This window comes from Arachis hypogaea, chromosome 15 (genome assembly GCF_003086295.3).
Source record: "Arachis hypogaea cultivar Tifrunner chromosome 15, arahy.Tifrunner.gnm2.J5K5, whole genome shotgun sequence".
NCBI lineage: Eukaryota > Viridiplantae > Streptophyta > Magnoliopsida > Fabales > Fabaceae > Arachis > Arachis hypogaea.
In genome coordinates, this window is record NC_092050.1 from 102,736,816 (window position 1) to 102,745,130 (window position 8,315).

At 38.3% G+C, this 8,315-nt stretch overlaps 1 non-coding gene across 1 annotated transcript; it reads right to left on the reverse strand.

Moving 5' to 3' along the window:
- Positions 1-6,578: 6,578 nt before the first annotated feature.
- Positions 6,579-6,686, reverse strand: LOC112753452 (small nucleolar RNA R71). Its single transcript, XR_003177840.1, has one exon. It is a non-coding gene; the product is annotated as a small nucleolar RNA R71 (small nucleolar RNA).
- Positions 6,687-8,315: the final 1,629 nt, after the last annotated feature.

Here is an 8,315-nt window from a genome sequence, read left to right on the forward strand (position 1 = left end):
TCTCATGATTTTGAGCATAGCTTTGATGTGTTTGGTTGATTAATGATAGGTGAAGAAGGCTTGGAGAAAGGGTGAAGCAAGAAGGAATGGCTAGGAGTAAAGAGAGGACAATGGAATAAGTTGAACCAGGAAGCAAAAACTTTTGGGTGAAAAGTTAGCCTCAAAGTTAGACCCCTAACTTGGAGGCTAACGTTGGCACATGAAATTCACCCCTGGGCACCAAAAGTTTGCGCCAACGTTAGCCCCCTAACTTTGAGGCTAACGTTGGCATGAAGAGAACCTCCCTGGGCACCAAAAGTTTGCGCCAACGTTAGCCCCCTAACTTGGTGGCTAACGTTGGCACATGAAATTCACAAGGGGAGGAGCAAAAGTTTGCGCCAACGTTAGCCCCCTAACTTTGAGGCTAACGTTGGCGCCACACACCACAACAGCTTGAAGGGGTATACTTCCAACAAGAATAACTTGAGCTACAGAGCTCCAAATGAGGTGATTCAAGAAGCATTGGAAAGTAGGAATCAAGAGCTTTCCAAGCATATATGGCACTGCATGGTGGACACTAAAATTGAGGGAGAAAACTGCCCCGCAATGTGCATAAACGAACATGGTGGAAACTTGCAGTGAGGCCAACTGACCTCTGCACCTTCAACGGAGTATAACTCGAGCTGTAGAGCTCCAAATAATGTGCTCCCAACGGCATTGGAAAGTCGACATCCAGGGCTTTCCAACAATGTATAATAGTATGGGGTGGATAATACGTTTGAGCCTCCAGAACTGGCATTTTCGCCAACGTTTGAGGCAAACGTTACCTCAAACGCTGCACACCAAAGCCAGCGACCATGCCCTCTTCAAATGATCATAACTTGAGTTGTAGATGTCCAATTGAAGTGATTCCAAGTGGGTTAGAAAGCTGACATTCAGAGCTTTCCAACCATATATGATAGTCTATATTGGGCATAAAATTGGCAACATGACAAGAGGACAAAGTTGGCGCCATAAATGTGCATAAGGGAGGCCAACGTTAGGGTCAAAGTTAGACCCCTAACGTTGGCACCAACGTTCATACCAGCAAGTTTTGTGGGCTGCTATGAAAAGTTGGAGCCAAAGTTAGACCCCTAACTTTAGCTCCAACTTTTGGTCCAACTTTTGCAAACTCAACCCGGTTCAATTCGGTTCCTCTTCAAACTCCAAGAGCAATCAACCAAGGCCTTTATCAACCCAATTCCATCAAGAGCAAGGGCCCAAATGATCATCACTCAAAGGCACAAGAAATAGATAAAATAGGAATTTCATTTAATTGTAATTTGTTTTTAATTTCATTTTCATTTTGTAGAAATGCCTATAAATAGGCATCTGTTTCATATTTGTAAAGGGGGGCTGGCTCCAAGAGGGAGCATTAGGATTTGAGAGCTCTCTCTTAGTTTTCAATTTCGTTTTGAATCTTGGGTTGAGAATTGAAGAAATTCTGTTTCAATCTCACCTTGAGAATTTTCTTGTTTACTTTCTCTGCACAATTGAATTTCCATTCCTGTTTACTACTTCACCTTCTCTTGGCTTCTGCAATTTACTTTTCTTTAATTTCCTTGCAATTGTTCTAAGCTTTGATTTACTGCTTTCATTTAATTTCCCTGCACCCAATCCCTTTTACTTTCATGCAATTTACATTTCTTGCTCTTTAAGTTTCATTGCAATTTACTTTCTGCACTTTAATTTTCCTTGTCATTTACATTCTGTTGGCTTCAATGGTCACTCAAATCACTCAATGTTAGCTTGACTAAACTAATCACCCACTAAAATTGCTTGATCCATCAATCCCTGTGGGATCGACCTCACTCCCGTGAGTTATTATTACTTGATGCGACCCGGTGCACTTGCCGGTTAGATTTGTGTGTTTTGGGAGAAATTTATTTTTCACCAAAATACTCATCAAGTTTTTGGCGCCGTTGCCGGGGATTGATTAGATCAACAATGATTATGTGGGTGAGAAGTCTAGATCAAGCATTTTCTTTATTTTTGTTTTCTGTTTCAAAGTGAAACCAAGGTGTTTGAGTTTTTGCCTCACTAAGAAATTCTCATCTCTGATATGAGTAATTTCAATTTTCCTTGGTTGTGTGTTTTACAAAACTCAAATGGAGTTCAACTCATCTTATGATCAAACAAATTCTATGGGATATCAACCACCATCACCAATCTCTAATGATGGCTGGGGATATCACCAAGAAACTTCAAATTCTGGGCACTCCAATTCATGGAGCTATGCTTCAGAACCACAAGATGAGAAAGAAAATCATATGGGATATTTCTCTCCACCACAAAATAATGCAAGTCATGATTCTAATGGTGGCTGGGAAGAGAATTCTAGTGCTCCATATGATATTCATCCAGAGATATCATCACTTGACCATACTTCAACCGAAAGCCCCTTTCAAAACTCACCACCCACACAAACTTCCATGAACCACTGATGAGCGGATAATTTATACGCTTTTTGACATTGTTTTTAGTATGTTTTTAGTAGGATCTAGTTACTTTTAGGGATGTTTTCATTAGTTTTTATGTTAAATTCACATTTCTGGACTTTACTATGAGTTTGTGTGTTTTTCTGTGATTTCAGGTATTTTCTGGCTGAAATTGAGGGACTTGAGCAAAAATCAGATTCAGAGGTTGAAAAAGGACTGCTGATGCTGTTGGATTCTGACCTCCCTGCACTCAAAGTGGATTTTCTGGAGCTACAGAACTCGAAATCGTGCGCTTCCAATTGCGTTGGAAAGTAGACATCCATGGCTTTCCAGAAATATATAATAGTCCATACTTTGGCCATGAATTGATGACGTAAACTGGCGTTCAACGCCAGCTTTCTACCCAAATCTGGCGTCCAGCGCCAGAAAAGGATTCAAAACCAGAGTTGAAGGCCCAAACTGGCACAAAAACTGGCGTTCAACTCCACAAATGGCCTCTGCACGTGCAACACTTAAGCTCAGCCCAAACACACACCAAGTGGGCCCCGGAAGTGGATTTATACATCAAATACTTACTCATGTAAACCCTAGCAGCTAGTTTATTATAAATAGGACCTCTTACTATTGTATTAGGCATCTTGGGATTACCTTATGATCCTTTGATCACGTTTTAGGGGGCTGGCCATCTCGGCCATGCCTGGACCTTCACTTATGTATTTTCATACGGTAGAGTTTCTACACTCCATAGATTAAGGTGTGGAGCTCTGCTGTTCCTCAAAGATTAATGCAAAGTACTACTGTTTTCTATTCAATTCTTCTTATTTCGCTTCTAAGATATCCATTCGGATCCAAGAACGTGATGAAGGTGATGATTATGTGTGACGCTCATCATCCTTCTCCCTTATGAACGCGTGCCTGACAAACACTTCTGTTCTCCATGAAATAAGCTAGAATGAGTATCTCTTAGATCTCCTAACCAGAATCTTCGTGGCGTAAGCTAGAATGATGGTGGCATTCAAGAGAATCCGGAAGGTCTAACCTTGTTTGTGGTATTCTGAGTAGGATTCAATGATTGAATGACTGTGACGAGCTTCAAACTCGCGAGTGCTGGGCGTTAGTGACAGACGCAAAAGGAGGGTGAATCCTATTCCAGCATGATCGGGAACCGACAGATGAATAGCCGTGCCGTGACAGGGTGCGTGAGCATATTATTCACTGAGAGGAGGGGATGTAGCCACTGACAACGGTGATGCCCTTGCATAAAGCCAGCCATGGAAAGGAGTAAGACTGATTGGATGAAGATAGCAGGAAAGCAGAGGTTCAGAGGAACGAAAAGCATCTCCATTCGCTCATCTGAAATTCCTACCAATAATTTACATAAGTATCTCTATCCCTATTTTATTATATAATATTCGAAAACTCCATGATTATTTTATATCCGCCTGACTGAGATTTACAAGGTGACCATAGCTTGCTTCATACCAACAATCTCCGTGGGATTCGACCCTTACTCACGTAAGGTATTACTTGGACGACCCAGTGCACTTGCTGGTTAGTTGTATCGAAGTTGTGACTATTATGAATTCAGATCAAAGCACCAAGCTTTGGAGCCATTACCAGGGATTGTTCGAGCCTGGACATCACAATTTCGTGCACCAAGTTTTTGGCGCCGTTGCCGGGGATTGTTCGTGTTTGGACAACTGACGGTTCATCTTGTTGCTCAGATTAGGTAATTTTATTTTTATTTTATTTTCAAAAATTTTTCAAAAATATTTCTAAAATTTTCTCATCTGTTTTCGAAAAAAAAATGTTTTCAAAAAAAAAAAAATTTATTCAAAATTTTTAAGAATGAATTCTAGTGTTTCATGATGATTTGTTGAATCCTGGCTGGCTGTAAGCCATGTCTAATCTTTTGGACTGGGGTTTCAACTTACCATCACAAAAAGAAGAGATTCTCACACACTTAGTTGTTCTATACTTGAAAAGTATCCATATCTGCTGAAGCTTGGCTGGCCATTGGCCATGTCTAGTGTTTTGGACTGGAGCTTTCTTTGAAAGCTTGGCTGGCTAGTGAGCCATGTCTAAATTCCTGGACTGAAGCTTTAGACTAACATGGCAAGATTCCTGGAATTCATATTAAAAATTTTGGAATCCTTAATTTTCTTTTTCATATAATTTTCGAAAAATATAAAATAAAAATCCAAAAAAAAAATTAGAAAATCATAAAAATTAAAAATATTTTCTGTTTCTTGTTTGAGTCTTGAGTCATGTTATAAGTTTGGTGTCACTTGCATATGCATCTTGCATTTTTCGAAAATTTCATGCATTCATGGTGTTCTTCATGATCTTCAAGTTGTTCTTTGTAAGTCTTCTTGTTTGATCTTGATGATTTTTTGTTTTGTGTCTTTTCATGTTTATCATATGCATTCTTGAATTCTTAGTGTCTAAGCATTAAAGAATTCTAAGTTTGGTGTCTTGCATGTTTTCTTTGCATTAAAAATTTTTCAAAAATATGTTCTTGATGTTCATCATGACATTCAAAGTGTTCTTGGTGTTCATCTTGACATTCATAGCATTCTTGCATGCATTCATTGTTTTGATCTAAAAATTTCATGCATTGCATATTTTTCATGTTTTTCATAAAAATTTCAAAAATCAAAAAAATATCTTTCCCTTTTTCTCTCATCAAATTCGAAAATTTGGATTGACTTTTTCAAAAATTTTTAAAATCAAATTGTTTCTCATGAGTCAAATCAAATTTTCAATTTGAAAATCTTATCTTTTTCAAAATCTTTTTCAAAAATCAAATCTTTTTCAAAATTCTTAGTTATTTTCGAAAATTCCAAAAATATTTTTCAAAAATCTTTTTCTTATTTTTAAAATCAATTTTTCGAAAATAACATAATCAATTAATGTTTTGATTAAAAAATTTGAAGTTTGTTACTTGCTTGTTAAGAAAGATTCAAACTTTAAGTTCTAGAATCATATCTTGTGATTTTTTTTTGAATCAAGTCATTAATTGAGATTTTAAAAATCAAATCTTTTTCAAAAACTAATTTCTATCATATCTTTTCAAAAATATCTTCTTATCTTATCTTTTTCAAAAATATCTTTTCTAACCTCCTAACTTCTTATCTTTTCAAAATTTGTTTCAACTAACTAACTAACTTTTTGTTTGTTTCTTAACTTTTTCAAAACCACCTAACTAATTCTCTCTTTCTAATTTTCGAAAATATCTCCCCCTTTTTCAAAAATTTCTTTTTAATTAACTAATTATTTTTATTTTTATTTTTGATTTCAAAATTTTCGAAAAATACTAACAAATTTTCAAAAACCAATTTTCAAAAATCACTAACTCCTTTTCAAAATAATTTTCGAAAATTATACCTCCCCCATCCTATTCTATTTATTCATTCATATCCTAACATCTCATCTCACATCTCTTCCATTCTCACAGTTGTGTTTCTTCCTTTATATTACATTCTTTGTCTCCCCCTTTTCTTCCACTCACAAAGGGATCCCTATACTGTGGTATAAAGGATCTCTATTATTATTATTATTATTTTTCTGCGCCTTCTTCTTTGTCATATGAGCAGGAGCAAGGATAAGAACATTCTTGTGGAAGCAGATCCAGAACCTGAAAGGACTCTGAAGAGAAAATTAAGAGAAGCTAAAATACAACAATCCAGAGATAACCTTTCAGAAATTTTTGAACAGGCAGAGGAGATGGCAGCCGAAAACAATAATAATGTAAGGAAGATGCTTGGTGAATTTACTGCACCTAATTCCAATTTACATGGAAGAAGCATCTCCATTCCTGCCATTGGAGCAAACAACTTTGAGCTGAAACCTCAATTAGTTTCTCTGATGCAGCAAAACTGCAAGTTTCATGGACTTCCATCTAAAGATCCTTTTCAGTTCTTAACTGAATTCTTGCAGATATGTGATACTGTTAAGACTAATGGAGTAGATCCTGAAGTCTACAGGCTCATGCTTTTCCCTTTTGCTGTAAGAGACAGAGCTAGATTATGGTTGGATTCTCAACCCAAAGACAGCCTGAACTCTTGGGATAAGCTGGTCACGGCTTTCTTAGCCAAGTACTTTCCTCCTCAAAAGCTGAGCAAGCTTAGAGCTGATGTTCAAACCTTCAGACAGAAAGAAGGTGAATCTCTCTATGAAGCTTGGGAAAGATACAAACAGTTGACCAAAAAGTGTCCTTCTGACATGCTTTCTGAATGGACCATCCTGGATATATTCTATGATGGTTTATCTTAGCTATCAAAGATGTCACTGGACACTTCTGCAGGTGGATCCATTCACCTAAAGAAAACGCCTGCAGAAGCTCAAGAACTCATTGACATGGTTGCTAATAACCAGTTCATGTACACTTCTGAAAGGAATCCTGTGAGTAATGGGACGCCTATGAAGAAGGGAGTTCTTGAAGTTAATACTCTGAATGCCATATTGGCTCAGAATAAAATATTGACTCAGCAAGTCAATATGATCTCTCAGAGTCTGCATGGAATGCAAGCTGCATCCAACAGTACTCAAGAGGCATCTTCTGAAGAAGAAGCTTATGATCCTGAGAACCCTGCAATAGCAGAGGTAAATTACTTAGGTGAACCTTATGGAAACACCTATAACTCAACATGGAGAAATCATCCAAATTTCTCATGGAAGGATCAAAAGCCCCAACAAGGCTTTAATAATGGTGGAAGAAACAGGTTTAGCAATAGCAAACCTTTTCCATCATCAACTCAGCAACAGACAGAGAACTCTGAACAAAATGCTTCTAATTTAGCAAATCTAGTCTCTGATCTATCTAAGGCCACTGTAAGTTTCATGAATGAAACAAGGTCTTCCATTAGAAATCTGGAAGCACAAGTGGGCCAGTTGAGTAAAAGGATCACTGAAATCCCTCCTAGTACTCTCCCAAGCAATACAGAAGAGAATCCAAAAGGAGAGTGCAAGGCCATTGACATAAGTGCCATGGCCGAACCTGTGAGGAGAGGAGAGGACGTGAATCCCAAGGAGGAAGACCTCCTGGGACGTTCAGTGGTCAAATAAGGAGCTTCCCTCTGAGGAACCAAGGGAATCTGAGGCTCATCTAGAGACCATAGAGATTTCATTGAACCTCCTTATGCCCTTCATGAGCTCTGATGAGTATTCCTCTTCTGAAGAGAATGAGGATGTTACTGAAGAGCAAACTGCCAAGTTTCTTGGTGTAATCATGAAGCTGAATGCCAAATTATTTGGCATTGATACTTGGGAAGTTGAACCTCCCTTGTTCATCAATGAACTAAGTGATCTGGATCAACTGACATTGCCTCAGAAGAGACAGAATCCTGGAAAGTTCATATTACCTTGTACCATAGGCACCATGATCTTTAAAGCTCTGTGTGACCTTGGTTCAGGTATAAACCTCATGCCCCTCTCTGTAATAGAGAAACTGGGAATCTATGGGGTGCAAGCTGCTAAAATCTCACTAGAGATGGCAGACAGCTCAAGAAAACAGGCTTATGGACAAGTAGAAGATGTATTAGTAAAGGTTGAGGGCCTTTACATACCTACTGATTTCATAGTCCTGGATACTGGAAAGGACGAGGATGAATCCATCATCCTAGGAAGACCTTTCCTGGCCACAGCAAGAGCTGTGATTGATGTTGACAGAGGTGAAATAGTCCTTCAATGGAATGAGAACTCCCTTGTATTCAAAACTCAAGGATCTCCCTCTGCAACCATGGAGAGGAAGCTTGAAAAGCTTCTCTCAAAGCAGAGTCAACCAGAGCCCCCACAGTCAAACTCTAAGTTTGGTGTTTGGAGGCCACAACCAAACTCTAAGTTTAGTGTTGAACTCCC